Here is a 14,383-nt window from a genome sequence, read left to right on the forward strand (position 1 = left end):
CTTTTTGCTGTTTTGTTATTATGAATTTATGTTCCAGCACCTAGGCATTTATCAGTATTCTGAGTGCACCTATCCAGTTGTTTGTATATATATATATATATATATATATATATATATTATGTACAGGACTCCAGGGGTGGGTCCTGGACAGCAGGTATATTTCCCCTTTATTCAGGTACCTGGAGGGTGCACAGCAGGGCTAATTACTGCAGCAGTACAGGAGTTAAGAGAGCCCTGAGAGTTCAGGAAGGGGGTTGGTAGATACACGTGAGGTCTGCACAAGAGAAGTGTGTTTGGGAACTGCTCTCCTGACTGGGAGTTCAACATTTTGCAAGGCTAGGTGAGCCTGATCCCTGAATGGGAAAATGAACTGTTTAATTTGTCAGTTTTGCTGAGCATGAAAGCCAATATTAATTTATGCTGAAAACTGTGTTCAAACTGCCATTTTTACCTGCGGAAGATACAGCCTGTTTAAGTTGTCATTTGTACCTGCTGAAGATACAGCTTGTTTAAGTTTGACTGCGAAATAAAAGGACATTTATACTACTATTGTGTTGTGGCCGTAGTGCATGGGCGATCCCACTCCCCCTGAACTTTACTATATATATATATATATATATATATATATATATATATATATATATATATATATATATATATATATATATATATATATATATAAATGAATACCAAGAAGGTCCGTCTTATTTATATAAATAAAAATGTTTTATTGCAGAGCTTACAGCCTATATATATATTTATAATTTATATTCAGTACCTTGTGAGTCAATTAGCTCAAGCACAACATAAATAAAAATATACATAAAAACATTAATAATAATAATAATAATAAAAAAAAGTATACTGGGAATAGTATCCCGGCAGGGTGCTGAGGGACTGATTAGGAAGAAGTCTGATGTGCTTTGGCAAGACTATAAGAAAGAAAACGGATACCTTTAGTGTAGACACTAGCTCTAAATTTAATAGCAGGTTTTAAATGCAAAACATATAAAAACAGTTTTGCAAGGTGAGAATAGTGACCAAGAAAAGCAGCAGCTGCTGTATTCATGGTTAATAAGGTGTGTTTGTCTTTGTGTTATATCTGTCTGCTACTGTGATAAGAGCCTGTCATTACCAATACCAAAACAAAAACATATATATCACTTAAAAAAATCAAATTTTTCTGGTAATATTCTAATCCTCATACGTGTTCTTTCTTTACGTGTACATTATTTCCTTTAGGTCCCTTTTCTGTCACATAAACACAGGGCCGCCATCAGGGGGTCACAGGGGGGACAGTTGTCCCAGGCAGGGTTTTGTGTCTAATGAGGGGCCCGGCCATGCTTCACTTACTTGATTAGCCGGACCCCCCTGCTTTCAGCGTGCTGCACGGAAAATTTTCTCCTATTAAGATTTGCTGTAACCTCATTGGTCCTTTAAGAATAAGTCCCGGTATATCTGCATTGGGATTGGATCCCCTTATCCAATCCCTGTACAGCTTTACCGGGACTTGTTCTTAAAGGACCACAATGGACATATGTCTGCAGCATGCTGAAGGCAGGGAGGCCCGGCTAATCAACCCTGGCAAGGAATTTTTTTTTGGGGATCTGGCCAATTTTTTTTATACTTGCAGGGGGGCCCCTGATCACCAATGGCTTTTTATAACTTGTGGGGGGGGCAGGCTTTCAATTTATTTTACTTGCAGGGGGCCCCTGACCACCAATGTTTTTAAAAAAAAAAAAAAAAAAAAACTTTTATGGGGGGCCCTGGCGCCAATGTTTTTGTTTTTTACTTGCAGGGGGGCCCCTGACCACCAATGTTTTTTTAAAAAAAAACCTTTTATGGGGGGCCATGGCACCAAAGTTTTTTTTTTAATTTATAGGGGGCCCTGATCACCAATTTTTTTTTTTAACTTATAGAGGGGCCCTGATCACCAATTATTTTTTTAACTTATAAGGGGGCCTGACTATCAATAGCTTTTTATAACGTGTGTGTGTGGGGGGGGTTACCTTTTTTAGCACTTATGTCTATGTGGCCTTTTAACTGTAGTGTGGAGTGGGCGGGATCTGGGCTGGGGCTTGGGGTGGGCGGGGCCCAGGGGGCCCTGAACATTTTGTTTTACGGGGGCCCCTGATTTCTAATGGCGGCCCTGCCAGTTTAACTTACCAAAATATTTGAGGGGTCCAAGTGTTCATGCCCTAGACCTTCAGCTTTGGGAGAGAAAAACATCTCAATGTGTAGGCTACATATTGAGAGATTTTTCTCTTCAATAAATCACTTTTTAACTGCATCAACTGTTGGAGTGAAGTCTAGTTTGTGCCAGCCTGCAATCAAACGAAAAATTTACAGCCTTTTCCAGCATGATTCGGATTCAGCCAAATCCTTCTGCCCAGCCGAAGTGAATACAAATCATAATTTGCAAATGCAAATTAGGGGTAGGGAGGGAAATCGCATGACTTTTTGTCACAAAACAAGGAAGTAAAAAATGTTTTCCCCTTCCCACCCCAAATTTGCATATGCAAATTAGGATTCAGATTCAGTTCGGTATTCGGCCGAATCTTTCGCAAAGGTTTTGAGGGTTCGGCCGAACCCAATTTAGTGAATTCAGTGCATCCCTATAATAAATAAATGTAAGATTTCTATAAGCACGTTTGACATTTACATTCATTATTTTAGTATTTAGTTTTGAAACTACTAATATAATGAATTTGCAACAGAAGTTGATAATTTTGACCAGCTGGTTATAGTTGGCTTAAAATTAATTCCCACATCTCTACCCACAAACCTGTGACATCACTAAAAGGGGCAGAGTGGCGTAACAAGCCACCATTGGGTCCGGGTGCAGGATGTGCAACCGAGCCCCCTGCTGGGAATACCGTATACCATATATAGAACATCGCAGCAGTGCACTCACAGTGTGCGTGCTAAAAAAATTCCGCCTTGCCCTTCCACCCGCTATAGGAAATGAATTGTCAGCTAACTATAGCCAGTTGGCCAAAATGATCAGCAGGTGGTGCTGTTGCTTCAAATGAAATATATTAGCAGTTTAAAAACTGCTAATATCTTGAAAACGAATAAAAAATAATGTAAATTGCAAAAGTACTTAGAAGAGCAATTTTACATTTCCTTTAATTAGAATATTTAAAAAGAAGTGAACGGGACCCAAAGATTATACACAGTATTAACATTAATCATCGCAATTATGGAGGTGCCTGATATTTGTCTCATAATCCTCAGCAACCTGTAGGGACCTACCTACTCCACATAATTGGGAACACAGCAGAAGACATAGCCCTGCTTTATTTACCCTTCCACATTGATTCCCATGTAATACTTATTCTAGGTACTGCTGCTCTGCTGGTTGTCTTTTAGGGTAAGGCCACACTGGGCATTTTGGGGAGACTGAAAAAATGCCGGCGCTAATCACATACGGCGATTCGTTTTCCGAAGTCACCCGAAGTTGCCTCACGAGGAAACTTCGGGCGACTTCAGAAAACTAATCGCCGCGTGTGATTAGCGCCGGCGGTTTTTTTTTCATTTTAGCCGGCACAAATTCAGAGAAGCCGTTTGGGGAGATTGGTCGCCGAAAAGACGAGGCGATTAGTCGCCAGGCGACCAAATCTCCCCAAAATGCCCAGTGTGGCCTGACCCTAAAAGACAACCACTTTCTATTAATGGGTAAAAAGTGGGTGAAAGTTAAAATTACCATTTGATAAATATGCTTCTAAAACTCCCATAGGAATGATTTAAAAGTGGGCGACAGTTTTTGTGGTGAAGAGTAATTTCACTCTTTGATAAATCTGCAACCTAGTCCATGTGCTTTAATGTCTCTATTCCATGTCAGCATCTCTGCAGTCCTATAACATAATCAGCAATTTGATAAGCTTTAAATGCTCTACTTTAGAAATACTTTTTTTCCTGAATGCTTCTGAATACTATTTCTTTCTGCACATATTGCTGATGCATAAACAGTTACTGTATATAGAACACTACTCACTGTAATAAGCAGACCTCCAGACAGCTGAACTGGAAAGACAAAAATCCATCCAGCTAACCAATCAGTTGGCCAGTGAATACTTCTTAAAGGGTCATGGGAAAAAAAATTTTTTCAAAATGAATCAGTTAATAGTGCTGCTCCCGCAGAATTCTGCACTGAAATCCATTTCTCAAAAGAGCAAACAGATTTTTTTATATTCATTTTTGAAATCTGACATGGGGCTAGACATATTGTCAATTTCCCAGCTGCCCCAAGTCATGTGACTTGTGCTCTGATAAACTTCAATCACTCATTACTGCTGTACTGCAAGTTGGAGTGATATCACCCCCCTCCCTTTTCCCCCCCAGCAGCCAAACAAAAGAACAATGGGAAGGTAACCAGATAACAGCTCTCTAACACAAGATAACAGCTGCCTGGTAGATCTAAGAACAACACTCAATAGTAAAAACCCATGTCTCACTGAGACACATTCAGTTAAATTGAGAAGGAAAAACAGCAGCCTTCCAAGTAGGCATTTCTCTCCTAAAGTGCAGGCACAAGTCACATGACCAGGGGCAGCTGGGAAATTGACAAAATGTCTAGCCCCATGTCAGATTTCAAAATTGAATATAAAAAAATCAGTTTGCTCTTTTGAGAAATGGATTTCAGTGCAGAATTCTGCTGGAGTAGCACTATTAACCGATGTGTTTTGAAAAAAACATGTTTTCCGATGATAGGATCCCTTTAAAGGAAAACTATACCCCCAAAATGAATACTTAAGCAACAGATAGTTTATATCAAATAAGGTGGCATATTAAAGAATCTTATCAAACTGGAATATTTATTAAAGTAAATATTGCCCTTTTACATCTCTTGCCTTGAGCCACCATTTCATGATGGCCTGTGTGCTGCCTCAGAGATCACCTGACCAGAAATACTACAACTGTAACAGGAAGAAGTGTGAAATCAAAAGACAGAACTCTGTCTGTTTATTGGCTCATGTGACCTAACATGTATCGTTTGTTTGGTATGTTTGTGTGCACCGTGAATCATACAATCCCAGGGGGCGGCCCTTATTTTTTAAAATGGCTGTTTTCTATTTATGATTACCCAATAGCACATACAGGGCTGCCATCAGAAATCGCAGGGCCCCATATGAAAAAATTTCATATGCACCCACCACAAGCCCCACCTACAGGTCCGCCCTCCCCACAGGTCCACCACACACTAAAAAAAAAAAACATTGGTGGCCATGGTTCCCACATGTTAATAAAAAAATATTGGTGGTCAAGTCTCCCCCATTAAAAAAACATTTGTTGTCAGGGCCCCCCATTAAAAAATATTGGTGGCTAGGACTCCACATGGGGAAAAACAATTGGTGGCCAGGGCCCCCCCCACTTGTAAGAAAATTGGTGGTCAGGGCCCCCTTAAACGTCCATGTAAAAAAACTTGCCCCCCCCCCAGAAGTGCCCAGGGCCCCACCACACAACAGGGACCACAAAGGGTTACCTTTAGGGGGCCCTGCCATGTTACACTTACTTCATTAGTGGGGTCCACCTGCTGTCAGTGAGCTGCCAACTACAGAAGGGAGGAGGGGAGCACAGGTGGCTGCATCTTCTTCCAGTGACAGCATTTTCTTCCCTTATTGGTCACAGAATGTCAAGTCCTGGTAAAGCTGCATGGTGATTGGATGAGCTGGAGGAGAAGTTCAAACCTCAGCTATCCAATCCCTGAGCAGCTCAACCGGGACTTAAACTCAGTGACCAATAAGGGAAAGGAATGGACAGAAGATACCTCCCCTTGTGCTCCCGCCCTGCCTTCCCTAAGTCAGCAGCATTCAGAAAGCAAGGGGGCTCGGCTAATCAATAAATTGCGGTGTGGCTGGGCCCCCCTTACCTTTGGGGCCCCCTACAACTCTCACCCCTGTCCCCCCCTGATGGCTGCCCTGAGCACATACTACTGAAAAAGTATATTATTATGAAAATGGTTTATTTACATGAATCAGGGTTTTACATATGAGCTGTTTTATGCAATATCTTTTTATTCCATTTAGACCTATATTGTTTGAGGGGTATAATTTTCCTTTAACCAAGATTGGAAGGGCAGTTAGAAGCACATAAAATGGTTGCTGCCAAACACATGGAAATCTGATACAGAAGGGAAGGATTAAAGATCATTATTAGCTTCCTGGGGCCACAGGTAGAGGTGAAGGACATAATATGATACAGCACACAGCAAAAATTATATAACTAAAGTATGTGTGTAACATAACAGCTAACAAGACCAGTAATGATTTCTGGAACTTTTATAGCAAAGCCATTTTTGACACGACTTCAGCTGAAAACATTTTTTCTTCTGAATGCTCCATTGAATGGCACAATGTTATTGGAGGGGTGAAAAATGGAAATAAGAAAAATAACCTCCTAAAATGATAATGATAGAATTCTTCATGCACTGTTGTACTAAAGCCGTTGAATATATTGTGAATGGGAACCTGTGCACCTATGGTTGTTGTATTAGTCAGGGAATGTGATCTCTAAAGTGCAGTTGGAAACTGATTATATTTTCTGCACAACATACGATACAGCTGCTCAAGCACAGAAAGTAGAGATGTGCTAGCGGACTTATGTAGTGGCCTGAGAATCTGGCTTTAAATGCACTTTGCATGAATAGATCGCCACTGATTATAGAATTTTTTCCAGTGTATAGCAAACATAAGATTATATTTAAAATGAGTTCTTTAGGGACACTAAAGTCAATCTCAGATTTACGCACACTTCCTGCAACTGAGATTGAGAAGCTTTAAATGATGTCACTGGGAAATACAAACCTCTAGTGCTGGTATTCTTCAACTGCTCGGGGGGATGGAGACAAGGATGCTGATGTGATTTTTGCTGCCCAATATACACATACAGAGATCGGCACAGGCATCAGAGCAGACTTCCATTTGAACTAGAAATCCCAACATTTTTGGTTTTCAGGAAATGTTTTAAAAAACCAGTTAGGCTTTTGTATGTCGCTTCATATTTCTGTCAGCACAGCCTTTCCCCTTGATGTTTAACACCCCTCCTTTCTCTCCAATAATCAATGAATCCACAGCTTTCCCCCTTCTCTGCTATATTCAAAGCATTTGAAAACTTGGGAGGTCTGACACAGTTTGAAGAATGGAAGACTGCTTTCCTAGATGAAGTGTGAAGTATTGGGGATGTAGTTAATGTTCTGTGTAGAGTTTATATGGCAGTGTATCTGCCAACCTGGGTGCAGCTGTTGGCCTTGCATGTTCATTCGCTCATTGCTATGCTATAACACTGGAGGCCTTCACTTTGCAAATGGCTTTCTGAAAGGGAATCGTTAACAAGTCCCTCTTGGTGTCTGTGTCTGGTCTGTAATGGTGCTATATCTCTGCTGAACAGCTGCTGGCTTGCAAGGGCATCTTTCTGCTGACACATGAAGATATCTTTCATCGCCTAGCTGGAGGTAGCAGGGAACACATGACTGCTGTGGATACTGGTGAATTCTCTTGTGCCCCCATTGAAAAAGTGCAGCTAAAGCCTTTGCTGGAGCAAGAGAACGGTTAGAATAATTGAATTCAATGCTGCCTGGATCTGGCAGCTGGCTCTATGCAGATAATTCTCTGCCTTTGTTTTACAAGCCTTTTCACCTCCTACTACAAACTACGCAGCCTTATGCTGTAGAAAACTGCCCACAAAATCTGAATAAATCAGATGACTTTATTGTGTACATGGGAGGGATTACGTGCCTTTGGCCCTCCAGCGGTTGGGTGGCTGGAGATGCTTAGCTTGCAGTTTATGATAGCAACAGAACTGTGTATTTGCCTCACTAAAATAAAGCAAGAGTTAAATGGATTCTGTTTAATGAAGGGTGAAAAGATATGTGCATTTGCGCTACAGGAACCAAAATAATTTCTTTCCACCCTTTGTGGAATACAGTATATACAGTACGAAGTCCCTCAAAAGCAGCATACTTTACTTTGCTTTGCTCAGTTTCTTTAACAAAAGATGTAGGCACTAAAGTCTTGGCGCGTAAAACAGAATACTATCGCATTTTTGCATTTATACATACAAACAATAACAGCATTACCGCAACAATAGCACAGCCCTACACATGTATGGAAATGTGGGGACACTAGGCATTTCCTGTTCTTCTTGTTATTTACTGTACATACAGCGTTGTGTGAATAAAGTAATAAAGAGTATTATATGAAACACTTTCAATAATCTTGCCTAGGAAATGTTAATCCTTCAGCAAACTTGCGAACTTGCAATCCACATGATAATCATGTTGTGAAGGTTAAAATCATTAGATATGTACAGTATGTTTGTCGCTAGCTTTACCGATCTTGAAATCTGGGCTAGACTGAGTAATTGGACAGGCCAGGAAGCATTATCTACAGCCAATCATTTTGCTACTTGATCAGTTGTTGACTAATTAATTTTTGCCAATTAATTTATTGACTCCGTTGATCCCTGACAAGGAAGAAGAAGGAATAGTTGACGTGCTGATGTGTTATTGAGTCAAGTTCCAGAATTGCACAAGTAGAAGAGGATGAACAAAAGGCAGTGTCAATAACAGATGAGATTTCATATTCTGAGGGGTCAGGGCAGAGGTTTATTTGAGGAAAAAGCTTTTGAGAGTTACAAATCTGTAGGAATGTGGCAGCATGTTCCAAATATAGACTGAAGCTTAGTGCAAGCCTCGCTAAGAGAAAAGAAGCTGTGGAAAAAGCATCACCATGCTCTTGGACAACCTTTTGAATTAAAAACTGGTATGTAGGTCTAATGACTGACGTGGATCAATCCATCTGCAACTAGTCAAATTAGCTTTTGTTTTCCACTCGCTGAAAGAATATCATCCAACAAGTTTGATTAGGGAAAAATAAATTCTTTTGCTGCCGGATAGCAAACCTGAAATTTCAACAACATAATGTTCTCATTTACACAATCTGAAATATCTGCTCCAAAGGGAGAAGTACTTTCCTTCAAGAGATAGCAATTTAGAGGAGCAAACTACAATCATATTGTGAAAGGAAAGATAATTCTATTCAGCTGTGAATTTTTATAAATAATTATTTGTAAACAACACCTTTATTAAATTGTGTGTGTTAAAAACTAAGAACATTGATAAAGTTAATTTATTCCATGGATATGGAACCAAGGCAGCTATATTTTTGGCTCAGTATGCATTTAGCAATAACAGAGACTTGTTCAGCCACAACGACATAAAAAGCTCAGATTCAATCCAGGGTCAGGTACTCATCACATATGTTAGGGGCTTAGGTTCTAGGTCATCTCCATCTCATAAATCTTTTGGAGCACTGTGCACATACGGATCCAACATCACTGCCAGCAAAACCGTACTCATTAACCACAGAATAGGTGCTACGGACAGTGTACATTGGGGCATATTTATTATGCTGAGTAAAAAACGCTGTAAAAAGTTGTGTGAATTAAGCGGCAAATTTATAAAGGTGCTTGTAATTTTACGACATGTGAACGCCAGATTTGACGCCGTTTTTTTTTTTATTACTTCAGACGGAAGTCACTCTAAGAAAAAAAAGGGTAAAAAATGTATGCTGTTTTTTATATGGCGAAGCCTGGTAATGTGTGATGTATTACTCTGCAGTAACACAATATGCATTACACATCTAGCAACGAGGTCTGAGGAGGCCCAGAGAACACGGGGGCCTAAACCTTCTTCTATAGCTATAAAAATTCCCCTCTCCCTCAGAATTAGAATATTATATATTATTTTTTATTTTATTATTTATATTTTCCAGAACTAAAAACACAGTTTGTCCAGCTTAGACAGGGAGAATATTATATGTTCTGTAATGCTACACTTACAGACTAAATTTGTGGTTTTCTGATTTTTCTTTTTTCTTTTTTTGGTTTCAAGTCTCCCTTGAACATAACACAGCTACATATAATGTATACATGAAACCACTGCTGTATCAAGCACTCACTTTGGCACCAGATAGTACAGACTGATCTCCTCATAGGTGTAGGATTAAAAGCATCATTTCTTGGTGGTCCTTTTTATTGCTGCTACGTTTATTTCACCTATTTATATCTAGCATACAACATATACTGTACTTTTATGAATTTCCATTAAAATCACTTGTTTTGTTTTTTTTTTTGTATACATGTTAGGTTTGGTGTATATAGTCAGGCATAGCCATAATAACTGCATCCCTTGAGGATATAGCACTTGGAATCGTTATACAATAAACATATATGTTACAGAGTTATGATAAGAAATAGGCATGTGACTCACATTACTGAAACATTTATTTTTACCTGTAAAAATGTTGGTTAACCCCTTTCAATGTTAGCCAATTTTTGCTTTTGTTTTGCTTTAAATTGCTGTTGATTTTTGAACATTTTGTCTCTTTCAGTTTAGGGGCCTCTACAGGCTACCGTATTTTCCTGGCAGATCAGTACCTGGCCAGGAGGGGAAGCCAACATGTACTTGATCTCTTTAGATCTCACCTATAGGAGGTGATGATACTCAGAGCCTGTGTGAAAGTAGGCCCAGTAGGTGAAGATAGGGTGAGGATAATTTTGTTATAACTCACTCTAGGAGTAAGAGTTAGGATCAGGGTAGCTAGTGAGCAGCCTGAGGCTCAGATGAGCAAAGCAGAAGGATTAGAAATCCTGGAGGTACCACCCATGGAGTAGATGCTCAAGTTTACAGAGAAAGGTACAGGGGCAAAGGTAGTCGGCCTGTTTTTTTTTCTAGACCTAGTTTCTCTAGAATTAAAAGGAAAAAGGTGAAATATACTGTAACTGTATGAATCGTAGAATATAACACAAGCATTTAATGCAGTTGAATGTGAGTGATAAGAAAATACAGACAGACTGCTGGTTTGGGTTCATTGGTGAACTAGTGCTTTTTTAATGATGGTTCCAGAACATTAGTAACAGCAATTTTCCATACAGGTGATACAGTATCATTTTCATATGAAAGTTTGTTTAGAATTCAAAAGGCAAACATTTGGGGGGATTTTACTGGGGTTTTCCAGAATTCATAGTTTTGATATTGTTTTAAGAATACTTACTATGCTACGGTTTATCATATACCATAGAAATGAAATGAGTTGCCTTTACATCCAGTATAATAAAAGTGGAAAGTACCAGGTTAGCAGTAAATACATGCAGCTGCCATTGGCCCTAATTAGACAGACTATCCGGAAAGTCATTAATCAAAATTAATTCTTCTGGCACCTGGATCTCTGACTGCGCATTACCATCACACTGACATGGGTGTCAAAGGAGGCTGTGCTCATTTAAGTGTTAGTAATTAAACCTGTGGCTCCTTGGGTTTCCTCTAGGTATTTTAGTTCCTGGCCACATTTCAAAAACATACAGGAGGAGTAATAATTTCCTGATTAAAGAGACCATAGTCTGCCAATGTGATATGAACCTTAGATTGCAAGCCCCACTGCTAAAGGGACTCATATGAAAGATATATCATCTTTGTAAAGTGATGCATAATACAGTATGTAGGCACATAATCTATAAAAGGTCGAAAAGGGCATTTGCCCAGAGCCCACTAATTCTGTGGGCCTAATCTGACTGTGCTTGCATACATTTTAATTTGTACCTCTAATTATTTTACCACCAGCCACCAAGACCCCCTCCAACATCCACACCTTCTATTGCGCTCCTACTCACCACCTGCTGCCATTTTGACAGCACCTGCAACTGACAAGGACAGTGATTGACAGCCAGAGGGAGGATAAGGTGGGCAATTCCCTCCTTATAAAAAGGGAACCCATTTGTGTCTGACATAGACATGCAGAGGGAGAGAGAGGTTGCCGTTAATAAGAAGTTTGAGCAGTGACTGACCATAGCTCTCGCTGGCCAGACAACTCACCCATTTGTCAACCCGTGTCTGCAAGTACGTTCTCCTGACTGTACCTTAATGGTCCAAGGAACCTAAAAGTCATGTTGGACCACAGGGTGAAATTTCCACAATCCGTGTATGTATTTGTAATATTGTGGCACTCTTTTCAAGTTTTATTTATAACTGAATATTTTATCAATAAATATTCTACATGAAACTAGTTTCTTTTTTATCATAAAGTTATTGTGTGTCTATATTCATCCCAAAAGTTTAGGAAACAGGGCATAGGGCCAGATTGGTGCCCACCAATTTGATTTTTACCCAGGGCCCACGAAGGTTTTAAGAGACCCTGTGTAGGCCATATATAAAAAAGCATAATGATAGCTATAATGGCTGAGGATATGACAGTGCTGAACCTGGGGGTCCATTTAAAAATATAGAAAAGCACTGAAACTGTTGGGTGTAATAATATGTCTACATTAATTATTTTTTTCATTGCTATAATGGGGAAATTAAAATCCAGAAATGTTTGCTCTTAACTGTATTCAAAGGTATATTACGCTGTAATTTTTATTATTATGATAGATTTGCAGTATACCTAGAAATTTAGATCAATAATGCTGTAGATTAATTAAATCAAAGCAAATTATGCTGCTATGTAAGACAATCTTCAACTACAGATATGGTTCTGAGACCATATTCACAGCCTATAAGGCAGCCTTAAGGCCCCTTCAACAGATAAGAAACTAGCACAGAATGTTTGTAGAATATAAATAACTTATTTTTCGCTCACAGGCTGCCTGTAGGTTTTGTGTTTTGGAAAGGTTCAAAGGGGTGGTGCATCTTCTCCTTAACTTTTAGTTAGAATGTTATATTCCTAGAAACTGTGCAATTTGCTTTCATTTTTTATAGTTTTTGAATTATTTGCCTTACTCTTCTGCCTCTTTCAAGCTTTTGAATAGGGGTCACTGATTCCAGCACCCAAAAACTATTGCTCTATAAGGCTACAATTTTATTGTTGCATTTTATTACTCATCTTTCAATGCAGGCCCTCTCCTGTTCATAGTCCCATCTTTCATTGGAACTTTGCCTGGCTGCTATGGTAAATAAGACCTTAACAACCAGATTGCTGCTTAAATACCAAACTGGAGAGATAAAAAGCTAAATAACTAAAAAAAAAACATAGAAAATAAAAAAAGACCAACTGAAAAAATGAAAATGTCTACACGATACTAACTAGTTAAATGGTGAACTACCCCTTTAAGATGATGACCCTGATGATTTTCTCTGTAACCTCACAAGTAAAACATCCCACAATCTAAGCCTGGCATCCATATATATCAAAGAGAATCATATACTCTAATTATTCCAAAGTTAAAGCATGCTAGAGTTCTTTCCTTTCATGATAATTGCATTTTATTATGCAATTATGCAATTTTATGCATTTTTATGCATTTCAAAGTGTAAAAACATCAGTGTGATGCTTATAAACATTATAATACACAAGATTTAATGAAAATGATATCCTTATAATCGGTGCTTAGTGCTGTCATTTCTCACATCAGAGTTCCATGACCTTTATAAAAGCTTCCTCGGTCACTTATAATATCCATATTATTTAAAATAGGGAGTACATTATGCATTATATCTAGATACTAGTGAGAGCCAACTAGCTGGACCAACCTCGATTTTGATAACTGCCCATACTAATATTCTCACAACCTAATATTATGATACAGGTGTCACGTGCATTATAGATACTAATCTGTATTCATATAAATTCAATTATATATAATTGGTCTCCTATATTCTAATAATTCCTACAATGAAAGAATAATTATTTGGGTGCAGTGCCACCCAAGGCACCAGAGCAAACAGTATCGCTCAGCTCAAGGAAGTGACATCACATGCAGGATTTTGCATAACATCACTTCCTCTGTGTGTGACATCACATGCAGGAATTTGCATAACATCACTTCCACCACAAAGCACTTGGTGACCCATCAGCCCCTTCCCAGCTCTGATGCTGGATTTACACAGGTAGTCTCTGGCAAAGATTATTTATTATTAATTAATTATATATATACCCAATGGCCACCCCCCTAAAGCTACTGCCCTAGGCACGGCCCCTCAAGTTCCTATATTTAAATAAGGCCCTAATCATTTTCAGTATGTGGACTGATGAAATTAAAATCCATTCACTTACCCATTATAGCAAGTCATAATGAATCAGTGTTAACTGACAGAAATCTTATGCTGTTGTGTATACCTTTCTAAAATATATAAACGGTTTTCATTTTTTGTATGCATAGAATTCCTCTAAACCCACTGACCTGCAATTTTAGATTGCATGCAATGATACAAATTCTCCCTAGCTTTTAGTAAGGCTCTTCAGGGTAATTCTATCTGTTTTGTACTCAGATTACAGAAGCAAGTACTTTCTATAATAGGATTTGTATTTCAGTCTTGTCTATTCCAATTAGTTTACCCAGACCATGAATCCCCATTAGACCTGACCTGTTTCCAGTGCCAAAATGGGAA

At 38.9% G+C, this 14,383-nt stretch overlaps 1 long non-coding RNA gene across 1 annotated transcript; it reads left to right on the forward strand.

Annotated features, from left to right (window-relative positions):
- Window positions 1-256: 256 nt before the first annotated feature.
- Window positions 257-12,059, forward strand: LOC121395139. The gene is made up of 2 exons (XR_005962270.1): window positions 257-340; window positions 11,621-12,059. It is a non-coding gene; the product is annotated as an uncharacterized LOC121395139 (long non-coding RNA).
- Window positions 12,060-14,383: the final 2,324 nt, after the last annotated feature.

Source organism: Xenopus laevis, chromosome 6S, assembly GCF_017654675.1.
Source record: "Xenopus laevis strain J_2021 chromosome 6S, Xenopus_laevis_v10.1, whole genome shotgun sequence".
Taxonomy (NCBI): domain Eukaryota; kingdom Metazoa; phylum Chordata; class Amphibia; order Anura; family Pipidae; genus Xenopus; species Xenopus laevis.